Below are 17919 nucleotides of genomic sequence, written 5' to 3'. Positions count from 1 at the left end.
TGCTCTCTGCTGTCCGGCATTGTCCAAAACAGAAGAGGTTTTCTAAAGCTTTTGATACTACTCTTCACAGTTCTTGACACGGACACTTTTTATGTGTCACACAAAGTTTTGATTGGCTGGGGTCTCTGTACTGAAACTAGATGGGGTCTCTGTAAGTCTATAGAGCCTACTTACTGCAGTCACATCAAGCATCAGCTGGGGATTAAAGAACCAAGCTGTGCGCTTCTCCTGGGTCTATCTAGCAATTGGTAGGGATCAGCACAGAGACCATAATGATGAAAACATTTGACAAAAATGTAGCTTTTTTACCTATCATTTCAGGGAATTTTTTAAGATAACCTGTTTTGTGTATATGAGGTGCAGGACTATATTGGGTCTTTCCATAACTAGTATTTGTCTCCTTTGTTACCACCCTACAAAATCTCTTTCTGCATTTTCTATGCTCAGCTGCAGTGTGGATGCAGACTAGCCTCTGTGCTGGCTCCTATACTCAATATTCACACTAAAAACAAGATCCTGCAATCCTACCTCACTATAGCAAACCTTCAGAAGTTCCTAGATCAGCATTGAGCAGTCTAACATGTGACATGTCTCCTCTTCCTGCTTACTCCTCCCCCTCGCCCCTCCCTCCTCCATAGGCTATAATGGACAGTGCAAACCTGTCTTCATTTTGCTTCATTTCTCTTAATAAAGAAAAGATAAGAAGTAGGTGGGAAACAGCTTTGTGAGTACAGAATGAAGCTCTTTTGCCTCATAAAACCTACTACAAACTTCAATATTATATTCAATATTAATTTCTGCAAAGTTGTTTGAAATACGGGCAACTAAACTAAGAAGGGGAATGGCGCATCTTAGTTATCAGGATAGATTAATAGAATTAAATTTGTTTAGTCTCGAGAAGAGATGTATAAGGGGAGATATGATTAATTTATTTAACTATATAAATGGCCCTTACAAAAAATAAGGGGAACACCTGGAGAGAAAAAAAGGTTCAATCTCCGGTGGTGACAAGCCTTCTTTACCATGAGAACTGTGAATCTGTGGAACAGTCTACCACAGGATCTGGTCACAGCAAAAACAGTAGAGGGCTTCAAAACCGGCCTAGACAAGTTCTTAGACCAAAATAACATAAATGCATATGTATAGAACCTATCACCCCTCCCCCTTCCCTGTATCCATCCCCTCCTTGGTTGAATTTGATGGACATGTGTTTTTTTACATATTAACTATGTAAACTATGTAAATGACAGTTACACTTTAAGTGACAGGAATGCTTCGAGGAAAGCACTATATGTAAATACTAAAGTGCCATGGTTGCGACAACACAAGGCCTCATGTATATACTGTTTTAGACATCGTTTCTATACAAGGACCACAGACTCTCTCTTATACGTGGAGCAATAAAGACAGCAATACAATTCTTATCAATTAGAGTAGTCAAACTGTGGCATACCATAAAGAATGACAGCATGCAAATGGCTAGTTGCATAAATAATTATAAAATTAATAAGGGTTTTAATTTATTAATTGGAAATTTCCTTGATGGTTATGAGGTGAGACTGTCCATTATGGCCAGGGGGGTGAGTCTTTTGCCTTTCTGTGGGTCAGGCAGCTAGGCCAGGGACAGCTTAAACTTGATGGACATATGTCTTAAACCTTTGTGACTGTGATGCTCAAGAATGTCCAGGTGGCAGATTGCCTTTTAAGCTTATGGAAAATGGAAAATGACAGCCAGATGTTCAATAAGCACTTAATGCACCATTTTCAGCTACATCGCTACAGAAAAAAAATGTTTGCAGCTGTTTTTATGAAAATGCTCCATTACACAGTTACATAAAAAAATACATATGTCCATCAAGTTCAACCAAGACCAAGTGGAAGAGAGCATTCATAACAAGAAGCAAATCTTGTCTCTTGGCAATATTTTACTGGTGTCTGAAAAAATCCTTAATTGTAGGGTTTTTTGCTTCTTAGCTATTAGCTATCGTCATCTGTCTCATAGGGGGAGATTTATGAAAGGGTGTAAAATATAGACTGGTGTAAACTGGCCACAGCAACCAATCACAGCTCAGCTTGCAGCTCTGGTAAAATGAAAGCTGAGCTGTAATTGGTTGCTGTGGACAGTTTACACCAGTCTATATTTTACACCCTTTGATAAAGCTGGGCTATAGACTAGAAATGGAGTGGCAATGACTGTGAAGAAGAATGGGGGGGGCTCAGGAACCCTATATATACTCACTATGGGAAGCTTTGAACTGCCGTCTTGGTTGACACTTCAGGTAGCATGCAGTGGTATCGGGGAAAGGGATTTTGTCATACAGACAACTCTAGGGACATCTGTAAAGAAAAAGTAATATATGTCAACTATAAACATGAATGACTGAGGATGTAATACATGGTCAGCTTCACCAGGGCAGGAGCTGTTTTTGCTCAGTAGCTTTCTGCACTGACGCATAGGGTTAAGATAACCCCTTTAATTTAGATTACTTAGGATATCTAGCTGATTCTCATTGACGAAGATCACTTCAAAACTCAAAAGGATGGTGGGTGAGTCATCTTCCTATACATAGTGACGTTAGTGACGTGTGCAGAGGATGCACTGTAAATAATCTCATCTTACAGTGATAATTGCATTTGCATTTTAGTTTGAAGTGTGTGTCAAATGTTGTCATTACCTCAGCAAAGCATTGGGAAACTATGTGCAAATAACTATGTCAAACTGATCTTGTCACCAACACTCCTAGATTCACAGACTTTGAAAAACATGTGATGGTGTCTCTGCAGTGTTTTGGTTGATCTCCCTGAGCCAGTATCCTACACCACACTGATGATGGCAAATACCCTGAAACAGCTGTATGGGGATGGATACCTTGCTTGGGTATTTCCCAAGTCCTGTTATTTTTTGACTGTGGCTTGTTGAAAGGTGGTTTCCTTCACTAGAGACCGCCCTTTGCTTAGTTGTTCCTTTCCGGCAGAAGGTCTGGCAAGTTCACTGACGTTGAGAAATACGCAATAGTGTCTCCTCAGTAAATTTGCATGGATAAACACTGACCTAGATCCACTATGGACTGGTCATTAGTTTATTTAATGCTGTAGTATAATAGATGAGAGACAAAAATATGTAGTGTTTGCTTCATGTCATAGTTGTGATAAACTAAAGTATAGCAGAGATGAGCAAACCTCGAGCATGCTGGGGTTTGTCTGAACCCAAACACTCTTCATTTGATTACCAGTGGTTAAAGAAGTTAATTGCAACCCTAAGGCTACCTGGAAGACATGGATATAGCCATAGGCTGCATTTATGTTTTTCGTTATTCTTTAGGGCTGCATCCAACCACTTTAGCCACTGGTAATCAAAGCGGTAATGAGTGCGTGCGGGTTAGGACAAACCCAAGCATGCTCAAGGTTCACTCATCTCTAATGTGCAGTCACTATTCTATTACAGATTATATGGTAATCAGCAATAATGTAAGATGTTACTCAATAAAATCAAGTGGTCAACTATGTAAAACAGGGTCACACATAGTCCGTCAGAGTGAGAGCTGTCCTTAGGGAGTCCACCTTCTAATATTTCAATATTCTTATTATATTATTATATTGCGTGAAATAGAGCTCTAAATCCAGTGTCTCGGGAGACCTATGCGGTGTTAAAGGGAACCTGTCACCCCCCGTGCCGGGGTGACAGGCTCCCGACCCCCCGTTAGAGCCCCCTATACTTACCTAATCCCGCCGGGTCCTGCTTCTGGAGGTGGTCAGGTAATGAAGATCTCAGCCGCTGCAGCCCGGCGCGCGCGCTGAGAGATGAGTCCAACAGCCATAGAGAATGACAGGAGAGTCCAGCGCTCCGTCATTCTCTATGGCTGTTGGACTCATCTCTCAGCGCGCGCGCCGGGCTGCAGCGGCTGAGATCTTTATCACCCGACCACCTCCAGAAGCGGGACCCGACGGGATTAGGTAAGTATAGGGGGCTCTAACGGGGGGTCGGGAGCCTGTCACCCCGGCACGGGGGTGACAGGTTCCCTTTAAGGTCTCCAGTATAAGTTCCCCATCCCTGCATTGTTGTCTCTGGCTTGACACAAGGAAATACATGTTCAGCCAATCACTGGTTTGGGTACGTCACTGTTGCAGCCAGTGATTGGCCAAACAAAATTTTTTGTATTCCCGTATGAAGAGTGGGAAGTCCTTGTTGCCTAGATATTAATGAAATAAATCCAACAAGAGCTGTGCCTACTCTCTAAGTAGTCCTTGTAGTAGCAACATGACAGGTCTGAATAGTATATACATCCTTACAACAAGGCTTACTGTATGTTCCTTACCTATCCATAAGATAGGTGATAAGTGTCTGTTTGTTTTATCCTCCACTGATGGGACATTTTGCAGGTATAAAAGCCTCCACTCTTCTGCAAAAGTTTTTTACATACATTGAGGCACCGTTCTTAATGAGGTACAGTACCCAACTTAAACCAGACAACAGAAAATGGTGCCTGAGTTAGTACCTGAAATGTTAATGTCACTGAGGCAACAGCAAAAGATCACACCAGTTGGCTCCCAGAGGTAAAAGTGCTCCAAATCTAACTGGATATCCACTAAGGTCCTAGACTGCTATAAGCTCTTCCAAATTGTTACCCAGTCAGTTCATAGGGTATCTGTAGTAGCTTTTTGTGGGATCCAGGCTTGGCTCAAAGGAACCCAGAGTAGGTGTCATGAATTCAACTTTGGCGCAGTCCTCGGTGCGTAAGGTACGACCGAGACTGCGATTTTGGACATAATCTTTAATTTATTCTGTGTTTTGTTTGCCTTTGTTTGTGCCCTGTCTGAACTGTGTCTTATTCCTTCTGGTCTGCTAATTGTTTTCCCTGCCCCACCCATGTCTGTTCTGCTAAGTTTCCTCTGGTCATGTAACAGTTAACCTGCCTTTGCCTCATTGATTGACAGCTGGTCCCTCCTATCACCTTCTGGACATGGTTCCTGGTCTCCTATTTAAGTTAGCTGTTTCTGCCTGTGCCTTGCCGGTTATTGACTTAGTCTCTGCCTGCTTGTGGTTCTGTTTCTTTGCTTCTTCTGATTTCTGCCTTGTATCTTTTGACCTCGCTTGCTTGCTGCCTGCCCCTGACAATATTGCCTGTTATTTGACTACTCTTTTGGATCCTGACTTTGTACCTTTGCTGCCAGACTGTTGTGACCCGGATTGCTGACCATTCTTATTGTGTTTGTTTGTTTTGTCTTGTATATTGTTTCACATACTCAGGCCAGGGATCGCCGCCAAGTTGTCCACTGCCATTTTAGGGCAGATTGCGGCAATTAGGTAGGGACAGTGGGCGGGGCTGAGCTCAGGGCTCACTGTCTCTGTGTGTTTCGTGTAACTGGTCCTGACAGTAGGCATTGGCAATTCCTCATAGGCTACTTGGTCTTGTTCTGTCTTACTACTTCATACTATTCTGCACTTAATACTTCATACAACTCCACTGTCTTCCTGAGTTGACTAACACCCCTGCCAGAAAGTTCTGAATACCAATTAGCTAAGTGGAATATTCTGAAGGTGTAGACAATATGCACTTCAGCCCTTGTTGGCCTCATTCTGGTCTACTACTTCTTGACTGAGCTGTTCATTGTTCCTGGATGATTCCAATTCACCATATTAGCACCAAGCATTAACTGTGACACACTTTGCAGATGGGCAAAATGCCATCCCATGGTAGAGCCACATTTTTGGTCACTGAGGTCTTCAGTGTAGTCTATACTGCTATGTGTGTCTACAGAAATCCAATGCCTGTGTACTTAGTGTTATGCTTCTGGTTGCATTGGGTATGGTTAAGGTAGGAATAATTAAGGTGAATATTCACATACATCAGCCAATGGCGATATAGTGTATAGGAAATAGAATCGGGGTCTTTTATATTAGAAATAACTTTTTCGATAAATGGGCTTCCCCTAACCCAAGCAATATATTTTGTTACTTTTATTCATATAACCGATATGGTAGATGACTGGATTTGAATTCTTTATCACTCTTGGTATCTGTTTTGGCTGCTTTTATTTCCATTCCAGATCTGCTAATTAATTTATTGCTAATTGGTGGGCTTGGTGTTCGGGACACTGAGCCGCCATAACTCTTCCACAGGACCTTATTGAATTAACCAGCTCATTACCTCTTGATGTTAATGCTAACCAGGTTAGAGTTTTCCTGTGATGTCATTAATGCAACAAGCTGGGAACTAGCAAAGGAAATCAGTTCTAAGATGTGGAAAATAAATAAACACAAGATTTCAAGGTACATAAAGTACATCAAGGAAAGTTGTGTCTTTGATTTCAGACATCTGACTAGAAGCACACATTGCTGTATCGATGTATAAATGTGTCAATAATATACATGTATCTGTAAAATGAGTTGGCATCTGCTATATATTAGTACTAGAGAGCAGCAAATCCATCAGCTGATTCACCAGTCATTGATTTGAAGACTCTTTGCTTTGAGGCTGTGGACTGATTCTCATATTATCACTTTACAAGGCCATGAGAAAAAAAAGTGCCAGAATGACTATCTATGTTAGCTTCTATGTTAGCTTCTATGTTAGCTTCTAAACTAGTGTGTTTTTAAGGCTGTCAGTTGTTTAAGTCAGTTAAATTGCTAATAGACTCAAAGAGATTGTGAAATTTTCAAGGATCAGACTACACAGGCTTTGTTTGTAGTCTGTAACCATGGGGACATGTAGATTTGTATTAGATATATAGTCCAAAATAGAAATTATTTTCAAGAGTACAATAATCTAAGAGTTTAGTATTGCTAATCCTAAAAGGTATTTTGATAGTACGAAGTATAATAATAATAATAATGATAATAATCTTTAATCAAAATAATAATAATAATAATGTAATAATGATGATCAAATTAGGGTGCCAATACATGGTAATAATAATATTAATAATCAAGGTATAATAATAGTAATGATAATCTTTACATAAATTCCATGATCATAAGCAGCCTCGCACCTTCCACCTTAATGAGCATTATGAATTTGGCTCATGAGTTATTTTTCTTCATGCTTTTAATTGTTCTTGTATTTAGTATTAAACACTATTGGGGACATTTACAAAGGAGTCTAATTTGTGCGACTATAGGTGTATATTTTATTCCAAGATCTTGTGACTGATTTATTAAAATGTAGCACTGCCATAGTGAATGTATCTAGCGAAAAAAAAGTCACAAAAAGTAGCAGAAAAAGCAAAAATTGGTCAATCATATTCACCTGGTAGTGAACAGACGTAAGCCTGCACCTGTTTGTGCAGCTTTTTAAAAAGTCGCAAATGATACATTGGGCGCCAAACCCGGATTATGCAAACTTTTGGGTGAATATTTAAAACAAGCAGATTTTAAAAAGTTGCATCTAAAAAATTGTACCAAATATTCAGTGTTCAAACTAATTTGCTGCCAGCCCCTACCTAACTCCCCCTACCTAACATTTTCTATTGATATCTATAAAAATGTAATTTGTCAAACCCTGAATGAGAACTAATATTACTGTATGCAACAGTCGTTCAGTCAGTTTGAATGAGGCTGGAGCTACACAGCAATTTTGGCAGCAACACAGGTCGCACTGCCAGAAAATCACAGTACTGCATGATTGCATCACAACTGATGAAAGTAAATGGCTGGGACAAAACTTTCAAGTTGTTTTAACTGCAACCAGAAATAGATCTTGGATTGAATTTTTGTAACCGTTGGGTCGCAACAACTTTAGGCTCACAAAGCCACCACCATTCACTTTGGTAATTTGGTATTATGGCGTAATATATAGTATAAATGATCAGATTATATAGCTTAGGCTAGGTTCACACAGCGTTTTTGCTTTCCATTTACTGGATCCATTTTTAAATGTTTTGTTTTAGGTACAGAAAAGCAACCAAATTTTTTGGGTACACTAAAAAATAAAAAGAAAGACTGATCCGTTTTGATCCATTAGGATCAATGGATTCTAATGGATGGCATACAATTGCATCAGTTTTACCATCCCTTTTTGCATAGTTTTTTTCATAAAATAAAAGCAAAAACGCTGTGTGAACCTAGTCCTATAGTATAATACTTCCTGTTGCAGTGGATACTAAGTGTATCTTGGTTATAGCGGTAAATCCCTATGCAAGAGCCATTGTAGAGATCCCCTATTGTTTTTTATATATTTAGGTATGAAATCACCAAAAACATTTTGTTGTGGGTTTTTTTCAGAGTGGAAGAAAAACTCAGCTGGTAAAAAGGCATCAGGGGAGGGCAGTGGATCCATGCTGTCTGGTAAGTTCTTTATACCTACAAGTTTTCCTGAGCCTGGGTTATTGCTGTTCTCAGATAAAATGTGACACTTGAGAGAGACGATCCGCTGGTTTAATTAGTAAGATATTGATCCTTCTTTTTTTGTGCATCATGCAACACATTGGGCTGGAAAGCGAGCAGAATGCCTTGTAGACCATGAATTGGCAGCCTAATGAAGAATTCTCTTCTGCTACTTTATGACCTGTCATATATCACGAAAATGTCATTCACAGAAAGGTGACACTAAATATTCGATATCACCATGGATATGAATGTTCAGTCAATCGAGTGATAAATATTATTATACTGCTTGCTGCATACAGGCAGATTGTACCTTTTGGGGGGGGGGGGGGGCTTTTTTCTTACCTGTGTGCAGATGCAGATGCTGGGATAGAATGTTCACCAACGGCGATGGAATGGAGCTTGTTTGGGTTGCCCCTTTAAAAGATTTTTTACCAGCATAATCTCCTAAGGACATGTGCACATGTCCTAACAAAACTGAATATGTAAGTGAAAGTTAATGTTGTATTGTACTAATCGGGGCCAAAAGGTGTAAAGGTATTCTCTAGGGGAGTGGAGGGCAAACAGAGCACATCCAACCCCTATCTCCACCAACATCAGCTGTCAGTGGAGACTCAGGAGACCCCCATACACTTTTCATTGACATCAGTATTAAGTGTATGGAGATCTTAAAGGGGTTGTTTGGGGTGCAGAAGAAGGCTAAAGCTAAGTGCTGAAGGTTTTTCACCCCCCTCCCTTCTGAAAAGGACTAAGCAGACAAAACCATGTCAGCACACAATGTCCAATGGCTGTGTATTGTCGGCACAATATGGGAGACACCATGCAGCTATAGGGCAATACCAGGCCCATATGCTATGTTCCCAACTCAGACCCATGCCTCCACGTCTTGGAAGGCTTATTTCCTAGACATGGACTGTCAGGAAGTAAGCGCTGAGAAGCAGAAGGCTCTAGCCTCTCAATAAATAAGGCACATCTTTCTCAGTCTCTGTATGGCAGACTTTAAATCTACTAGATTTATGATGTAATTTAGGCTCATTTCCCATTAAGTTTATTTTTTTAAATGTCGCTGGTGTTGTAAAAGTGTGAGTGGCAGCCATGTGATTGTTGCCTTGGAGCCTGTCAGTCAACGTGTGTCTCTTCCCGACTGTGGCAGTGTGGAGTGTGATTTTGGCAAAGGCCCATTAATCCAGTGTCTGGTGCAACCCCACACCCCAGATCTGAGTGTTATTGGCATAGTGGACTTGAAGCCTTGGGATTCTATGATGTTTTACATGCCAAAGGTATAGATGGAGAAGAGGCCTGAGTACAGAGCCTTGAAGGACACTAACAGTGAGGGGTTGAAGAGAGGAGGTGGTGTGGGAGTGGGAAACACTGAAAGTGCGGTTGAAGAGGTAAGAGGAGATCCAGGAGAGGGCTGAGCTAGTGACGACAAGGGATGAAAGAGTTTGTAGAAGGAGGGAATGGTCGACTGTTTCGAAGGCAAAGGATAAATCAAGGAGAAGGAGCACAGAGTATTGGCGTGAGGCTTTAGCAGTTAGCAGGTCATTGGCCACTTTGGTGAGGGCAGTTTCCGTGGAGTGGTGGGGGCAGAAGTCTAACCACTATTCTAGGGAAACTCCAGAACCACTTCTTACAGATCCATATTATTGGAGATTGATTAAATGTACTAAACTGTCATTTTAAACCATTTAAATGGAGCCAAATGCTTTTCACATCCATTTCCCACACAATATGTTCCACTGGGATCCTGAGTGATTGTTTATAAGAAGCCCAGTAATGCAGTGTGTGCGGATTAGCCTACAGAATTGTCTAAAATATTGCTGTCTTAAATAAAGACAATTAGCTTTCCCTGAATATCTGTGTGTGCGCAGGGAAGCTGTGTGGGATGGAGACGCATTCAGATCAGAGCTCATTCCACCTACTTAGCTCTTGTCATTGGTTAATACCGCTAATGCTTTAACCGCAGAGGAAGCGGCAGGGGTTAATGTCAGCATGTGCTATGATGTCACACTGCACGCACTATGTACTAAAAAGCACACAGTTTCCTAAAAATAATCTGTTTTAGTAATGAAAATTACAGTAATTAGAATTTTTGATGCTGTTCGCTATACATTTGTGCCCTAATGTGTAACAGTACATTTTTATATTGAGTACACTTAATAGAAAATCACTTATGTAACACAGGGTATACACAACATTTTCGGCACAGAATTTCTTTATGGAAAACAAGCTTCATACAAAAACTGAAGGGGTAAAAAGAGGTTAAAGGAGAAGTCTTGTGAAATTGAAAAACGGTAGGAAGGCACATGGCTGCTGGAAAATAATAAACAAAGCAAAATCACCCTTCCCCATGCCTCCGTAGCGGGTCATGATGACAGCGGTTGGAGTATGGGTATGCCACATAGCCAGCTCCACCAGCTGCAACGCCACAGCCCAGCTGAACGATTGCCCACTCAGCCAATCAGTGACTGGGGCAGTGTCCTGTCCCAGTCACTGATTGGCTAAGCCAGCAGTCAATTACCTGGGTATGTGACATTGCCACTGGAAGAGCTGCAGGTGGTTGGCGGTTGTCAACGGGACCCGAAAACAGAACTATGGGGCACGGGGACAGGTAAGAATATTTTGTTTCATCATCTTCCTACACCCCTCTGCCTTCCTACCATTTTTTCAATTTCTCCTTTAATGACATCACTTCTATTAAAATGTATATTGTATAGGGCTATGTTGTAAAGAAAAAAAACTTAACTAAACTCAATGCAACTTTTTGTGTAGTTCTATGAATAAATGAGTTTAAAGGGGTACTCCAGGCAAAGTGTATTTTTTTATATTTTGTTACATAAGGAAAATTATACAAATCACTAATATACACTAATTATGGGAAATGCACATAAAGTGCTATTTCCCTCAATTTAGTAGATCAGGCAGGCTTACTTCCTCAAAAAAACGTGACGTCATGTCTCAAGTGTTTAAGTGTTCCGGCAGGGTCCAGCAGGGGGCACACATAGACATATCGACTAAGAATAGACGTCTATGTAGAAGCCTGTGTAGTTGAATTTCCCCCCCCCCCTCCCTCCCTCCAACCCATCCTGCTGCCTGTCTCCCTCCCGGCCATGCTGCTAATACATCTGGCGCCAGGGCCCGTGCAGTGGGGTGAGCGCTTCTTATCTGCCGCTGACCCCACTGCACCTCTTTCCAAGCAATTGCCCATGCTGCTTGGAAGCTACTGCCAGCTGCCTCTACGAGCGGCTCCGTGCCCGGCCACCGAGTCCCCCCTGCTGCCCGGTCCCATTGGGGTAAGCGCTCCTGCCCCTATCATGTCCATTCTGAGGCCCTGCATCTGCGGTCCCCGCTGCGCCTCAGCACTCACCCTGCTGCCCGATCCCATGCAAAAGCGCTCACCCCGACAGGACCGGGCACGGAGCTGCTCATAGAGGCAGCTGGCAGCAGCTTCCAAGCAGTACAGGCAGCTGCTTGGAAAGAGGTGCAGCGGGGTGAGCGGCAGATGAGGAGCGCTCACCCCACTGCACGGGACAGGGCAGCATGGCCGGGAGGAACCAAGACAGGCAGCAGGATGGGATGGAGGGGGGGAGGGGGTTTCTACATAGACGTCTATTCTTAGTCTATATGTCTATGTGCGCCCCCTGCTGGACCCTGCCGGAACACTTGGACACTTGAGACGTGACGTCACGTTTTTTTTCAGGAAGTAAGCCTGCCTGATCTTCTAAATTGAGGAAAATAGCACTTTATGTGCATTTCCCATAATTAGTGTATATTAGTGATTTCCTTATGTAACAAAATATTAAAAAATACATTTTGCCCGGAGTACCCCTTTTACTATGGAGTGACTGCTGCAGTGCACTTAAATGCATGCGACTGTGTGTGTGTGTGTGTGTGTGTGTGTGTGTGTGTGTGTGTGTGTGTGTCGTTGCCTAGTTCCATTCTTCTGCAGCTCTGGTTTTCTTCATTGGGTCACCAGCCACTCGTCTCTTGAATTTACATTTTAGACCAATGCTGGGTACAGGATGTTCCTACTTATCTAATCGCTGGCCGAGACAGGACACTGCTGTGGCCAATGACTGGCTGAGTGGGCAGATCCTCCGCCAAGGACTTGTCTGAGAGATAGAGAAAAAATGGAAGAAGAACAGGACTTGTCATACTCTTATGTAAAAATACATACAGTGCATATTTAAAATTAATATCAAAATTACCATAAATCATGTTTTAATTGGATTTGTGCCAAGGATGCCCAGGAGCACATCCCATACCCTTGTTTTATTTAAGGGGAAATCGCTAGTATATATATATATATATATATATATATATATATATATATATATATATATATTGTGACAATCTGGGGGTTACTCACTCGCTGGGATCGCCATCTCCTGGGCCTGAGACGGTTGGCACATCGCAAATTGCAGTCCAGTCAGTGCTGTATGCTTTATACTGACCTCAGTCTGCTTTATTTATCCATTCAAAACACAAGACATAGGCAACACTGCCAATAAAATAAAACCTAGGCTGTCTAGCCACTGACTACACATTGCAGCTTCCCTAGCACTGCCTGTGTTCTCCCACCCTGGGAGTCTTCACCTCGGAGCCATCACCTGGAAAGCTCTGGAGTCTCTAATAGAGCTCCACCAGGTGGTTTCAGAGCCTCATTAGCTCTAGGGCTGGAGTGGAGTATCTGGACCAGGAGCTCCACCTGAACTCCAATTCCCACTCCAGAGGCATAGAACTGCCTCTTACAGCCCCACCATGCCACAATATATATATATATATATATATATATATATACACACACCCCGGCAGTTACACACTGTTTATTTCATTAGGAAACTCATGAGTAACAACCAAACGTGTAGGGGAAGGAGATACGACAAACATACACCACAAATATTGTGTGATAAGAAGCTAAAGCAAAATGGTAAAGGTTCGTGTTCGCCTTTATCTATCCATACGTCACAGAACCCATGAGATACTGTGACAGACACTGACATAGGGTTAGCAGATATTTTGTATACTGGTGGCTATTATGATAAATCTGTGACTTGGAAAACATCAGCTTATTCTGACAATATCCCAATCATCTGGCTGACTGCCCAGCAACGGGGCAATGTGGGGACATAGTGCACAGCTCTCACCGCTTGCTCTTCATTGTATTAACCCATTATCCGCCTGGACCTTACAGGAACTTGGCAGGTGGCTGGAGATAAGGGCCATGGCATTTCAGACTCATTTGGTCTTGTTATAGATTTATTTATTCTTTTTTTATATTAGCTCCTGAGTAGTCAGCATCACTCTATGCCCCCAGTTATTTCACTTTCGTTTAGATTGTAAAAACTTATTGTTGTTGAAGTTTTGATGATTTAGCAAAATGGAGATTGAGGTTGTGTCCACATCAAAATATATATTTACATTAAAGACAACCCATCCAGTGCTGAGCAAATGGGTGACAATAGAGAAGGATAACATGAAGCAGCTGGGGCATATGGTTTATTATACATTAATGCAGATTTCATCCTTGCATAAAGTCATTTGGGTAGGAATGCTACATAAATGGTAAGAAGCAAAAGAAGCTGAAGTAAGGATGGCAAGAGACAAGCACTGTGTTCCTCAATGTGATCTGCTGCTGGCTCAGTTTGCTGCGTTCGTCATGTGCTGTTGGCTCTGGACATTGCTCTCCGGCTCTAATCAGGTAGATTATGATTCAGCTTTGTGATCAGGCGGCTGTGTGTGCAACAGGTGGCTGCACGGTTCCCTACAGCACACGGGACATTGTATCACCTGCCCCTGTTACGCAGGACACAAATACAGCTTTAATCCCACAGGCCAGCCGTTTTAGCCCTGCTATTCATAGCTCAGAAAGCTTGTGTCATAGCAAGGTTGTCATACTCCCACATATTTCTCTAGTACATCTACAAAAATCAAGCTTTAAGATTTGATAGGACCCAATGACAACCTAATGTGTATGTTGGCTTCCTGACTGTCCCCGACAGCAGATGGGGCAAAGAAGAATAGAGCAGCATGTTGAATTTCAATGTGTCTGATCTTTTGTTGCCACAGAAGAAGCTGCTAACATGTCTGGCAGCAATTAATTCACAGTTTCTCTTCTCCTTATTGAAGAAAGCATGTTTATGGGGATTGGTGGGAATAAGGGCCCTTTTACATGGGCCGATGTGATCTTCTGCTCACACAGAACAATGTGTGCCCAATAGCGATAATTTAAATGGCCACAAAGATCTAATACAGTCATAGACTATGTGCACACTTGGTAAGAGACTGTCTCAGAAAAGATCATCCTGGCCAGTACTGCAATAAAGAGCGATCAGACTTGAGAATGCTGATTACTGGCCCTTTTACACATGATGATTCACAGAAGAAAGAAATGGATTCCTTCAGCTCATAAAATTCAATCAGCTTTATTATAAATCTTTAAAATTGCTGACGCGTTTCGATGCTGCCCTCCTGGTTTTTATTCATGGTATCTTAATCAGAATATGTCTGGTATGATTACCATTAATGGAATAGCCATAGAGCCCAATTCAACTCTTCAGCTACATCCCTTGCAAGAGCATGTGGATAGCGCCCCTGTTACCCTAACCAAGGCACAGGGTGCATCTTAAAAGACACAACCAGGAAGGATTTAGAGCTTATTCCCATGTCCAATATTTTGATACATCATACTAGGCGGGGAAAAACTCCACTACAGGGCTTCCCCATCAGTAGCATCAGTAAAATATGGGATGTGGGACTAAGCCTTTACTCTCATCAAATGCATTGTGCACAATGTCTGACATACAGGATGCCACAGTGGCACACATTTGGTTTACATGTTGGAGTCATGGAAGACTCCCAAAGTGTACTGTATGTCAAATAAACAGAAAAATGCAATGTGAACATATCCTGTGTAAGCCCCCACCACCACCACCCTTCCCAACAAGACTCCTCCTGTAAAATAGGTTTGAAAAGAACATAATGGCAGAGTCTCCTATGCTGTAGCAGAGAGGGATGCTGGCAGAATATGACTGAAACAAGCGTAGCAACCTAACGTACAGTAGCGTTCTGGTACAGCTGGATCTCTCAACGCGTGGGAGTTTTCCATCATTTTTTTCTAGCATAAAATAATTTACTTTGCTTTATGAAATTAAGAAGCTATAAAAAGCAACAGATAAATAGGAAGAAAGGTCACAGGGTTTCTGTTCTAAAAGTAAAATTTATGCACAGTACATGCAGAAGATACAATGGAGCCACAACATTCTGTTATGTAAGACATTGAGACTGCACACTGTTTTGCTAGGTCTACATAGCGACATGGCGAAGATCAGTGTCGTGTGCCTGTATCAGAGCTTATAAAAGCAAATGGGGTCTTGTTGCAATATGCAAGTTGCCTGGAATTCTGGTGTCTGTCAGGTGGTGACTATCTGGAGGTTGCAAGATGACCTACTTTCATTAGTTGCGATGCAGTCAGTGCGACATGAGGACCTTTGGCTACAGTGCACATTGCAAGTCACCATGCAGCCCTGCCTCAATCACCAAACCTACCCTACAAGTTAACCAATTTTAGCAAAGCAGATTTTCTTTGTCTTGTTTGTTTGTTTTTTTACAAAATTCTTCAGTTCAGCCAATTCTATCTAAGGAAAGGGAAGAAAGTGAAATGGAGCAGTAGCTAATGTTGTCATCTTGATGTTAGTTACGGCATTTAACTTGTAGTGCTCAAAGTCTATACAAGAGAGAACAGCCATCACTGTCCAGCACAAGATAAAATGCTGGTAGTTTTTCACTGGTGGAATCTAGGACTATGACTAGGACCACAAGGATTCTACTGTATCTCTCTCTCTCTATATGTATATATTCATAAATTTTCTGTCAAATTCCATGGCATACTTCAGGGTAGCCTACAGTTGGGGTGCAGTTGCTATATCTGTGCCCCCTATAGCTATAACTTATAGGCAACTTGGCACAGTCGACACTGATGCATGTGTTGTAGAATGAAACCATCCGTGTGAGGTATTACGGAGGCATCTATGGCAGGCACATATAGTGAAATCCGATTCAGACATTTTTAGATGCTTGTGCGACTAACACTTGGCCAAGATGATAAGAAAAAAGTTTCCAAAACCAGCTCCACTCTTGCCCATGTTTCTGTGGTTGTAGCACTCTGATCACATGCAGCTTTCGTTCCACCATTTATTACCCTATAATAGGCAGGTTGGGTTTATTTCATTTGTTCATCTAAGTCATGTTTTTTCCCCCCATTCCTTTATGATGGTTTTACACATGGCAGTTTTTGTGGATTCAAATGGGATGGAAAATATAAAGGGAGGACTTTTTCCTGTTGGATCCACTTCTGGTTTTGTCCAAAATACTGCTATGTGTAAAACCAGCATAAGTGATAGTCCATTTGTGAGCTTACCAACTAAGTCCCTATTACAAGGAGCGATAATTGGCCAAATCAGGCCTAGTCGTCCAATTATCGCTCCATGGAATAGAAACAATGATCGGCAGATGAAATGCTCATTTGATGATCGTTTCTTTAGGTCCAAACCCTAAGACCATTGGTCGTCGAGTAGTTTTTCAAGTCAAATACAAGAATGGATCCAAAAGAAGAAAAAAACACACGTGTGATTCTCACTTTAGGGCATTAGGGCTTATGGTAGCTACAGTGCATACATAATGCCTGAGAAAGTCTGAGATCTACCTGATGGTGAATTTTGCTGCTGTCTCCCATCTCATTGTAGCTCTACCTTTTCAGAGCAGCTGCCATGTATATTACAAGTCTATCATTGTCCCAACAGGAAGTCAGTGAAGGGAGGGCTGATTTCCATTATAGCAATGTAAAATAGTAAATCACCAGTGAGAAAATTATAGATAATTGCAACACAAATATTGAGGAGATAAGCATTATTAAGTGGGAGCTTTAAAAGTCACTTTAAATCCTTATAAAAAAAAAAATCATAGGGGCTATACCACCTGCTGCCTCTGGAGGCAGTATATATATGGTGCTTGCATTAACTGCAGTCATGTTCCACACGTCCCATGTATAAATAAATACCACTTCAATTTGATACTCAACAATACAGTGGAGGGACTTCTATTACTGCACTTAACTAGGCAAGACACATGGGTCTAGTTCTATTCAAAGTAGATGGTCTAGGTATAGAAATAGTAGATGTCAGTAGGATCTCAGTGCTGTGTCAATTTGTCCATTCTTTTTACTAGAAATTGAATAACGGAAGAATTAATATGACCGCACTCTTTCATTATAAGAATGACATGGTCTGTAGCATCCAGACTCTTACAAACCATGTAAATCCTGTAACATGAACATAACATTACTGTTATGACCATGCCTGTTCGGACCTCGGCACAGTCCTAGGCTCATGGTATACGGCCAAGACTGCGCTCTTAGTCAAGGTTTTATATTTGCATTCTATGTTTTATTTGCACTTCTCTGTACACAGCTCTACTCCTTCTGCTGTACTGATTGATTTATCTGCCACACCTGTCTCTTTCCTGTTGAGTTCCCTCTGGCCACTTAAAGGGAACCTGTCAACCCCCGTGCCGGGGTGACAGGCTTCAGGACCCCCCGC

General features: G+C 41.7%; 1 protein-coding gene across 2 annotated transcripts in view; it reads left to right on the top strand.

Annotated features, from left to right (window-relative positions):
- SMPD3 (sphingomyelin phosphodiesterase 3) overlaps positions 1–17919 on the top strand; it is a 115410-nt gene that overhangs the window by 45334 nt on the left and 52157 nt on the right. The window contains exon 2 of one of the 2 annotated variants that reach the window (XM_069968418.1): positions 8222–8284. The exons of the other annotated variant lie outside the window; for it this stretch is intronic. The gene's annotated coding sequence lies outside the window, so the exon portion shown is untranslated. The remainder of the gene's footprint in view (positions 1–8221; positions 8285–17919) is intronic. 2 annotated transcript variants of the gene reach the window in all.

This window comes from Dendropsophus ebraccatus, chromosome 4 (genome assembly GCF_027789765.1).
Source record: "Dendropsophus ebraccatus isolate aDenEbr1 chromosome 4, aDenEbr1.pat, whole genome shotgun sequence".
Taxonomy (NCBI): Eukaryota; Metazoa; Chordata; class Amphibia; order Anura; family Hylidae; genus Dendropsophus; species Dendropsophus ebraccatus.
Note: the sequence above shows the minus strand (reverse complement) of the source record. Positions and strands in the feature narration are given on the sequence as shown.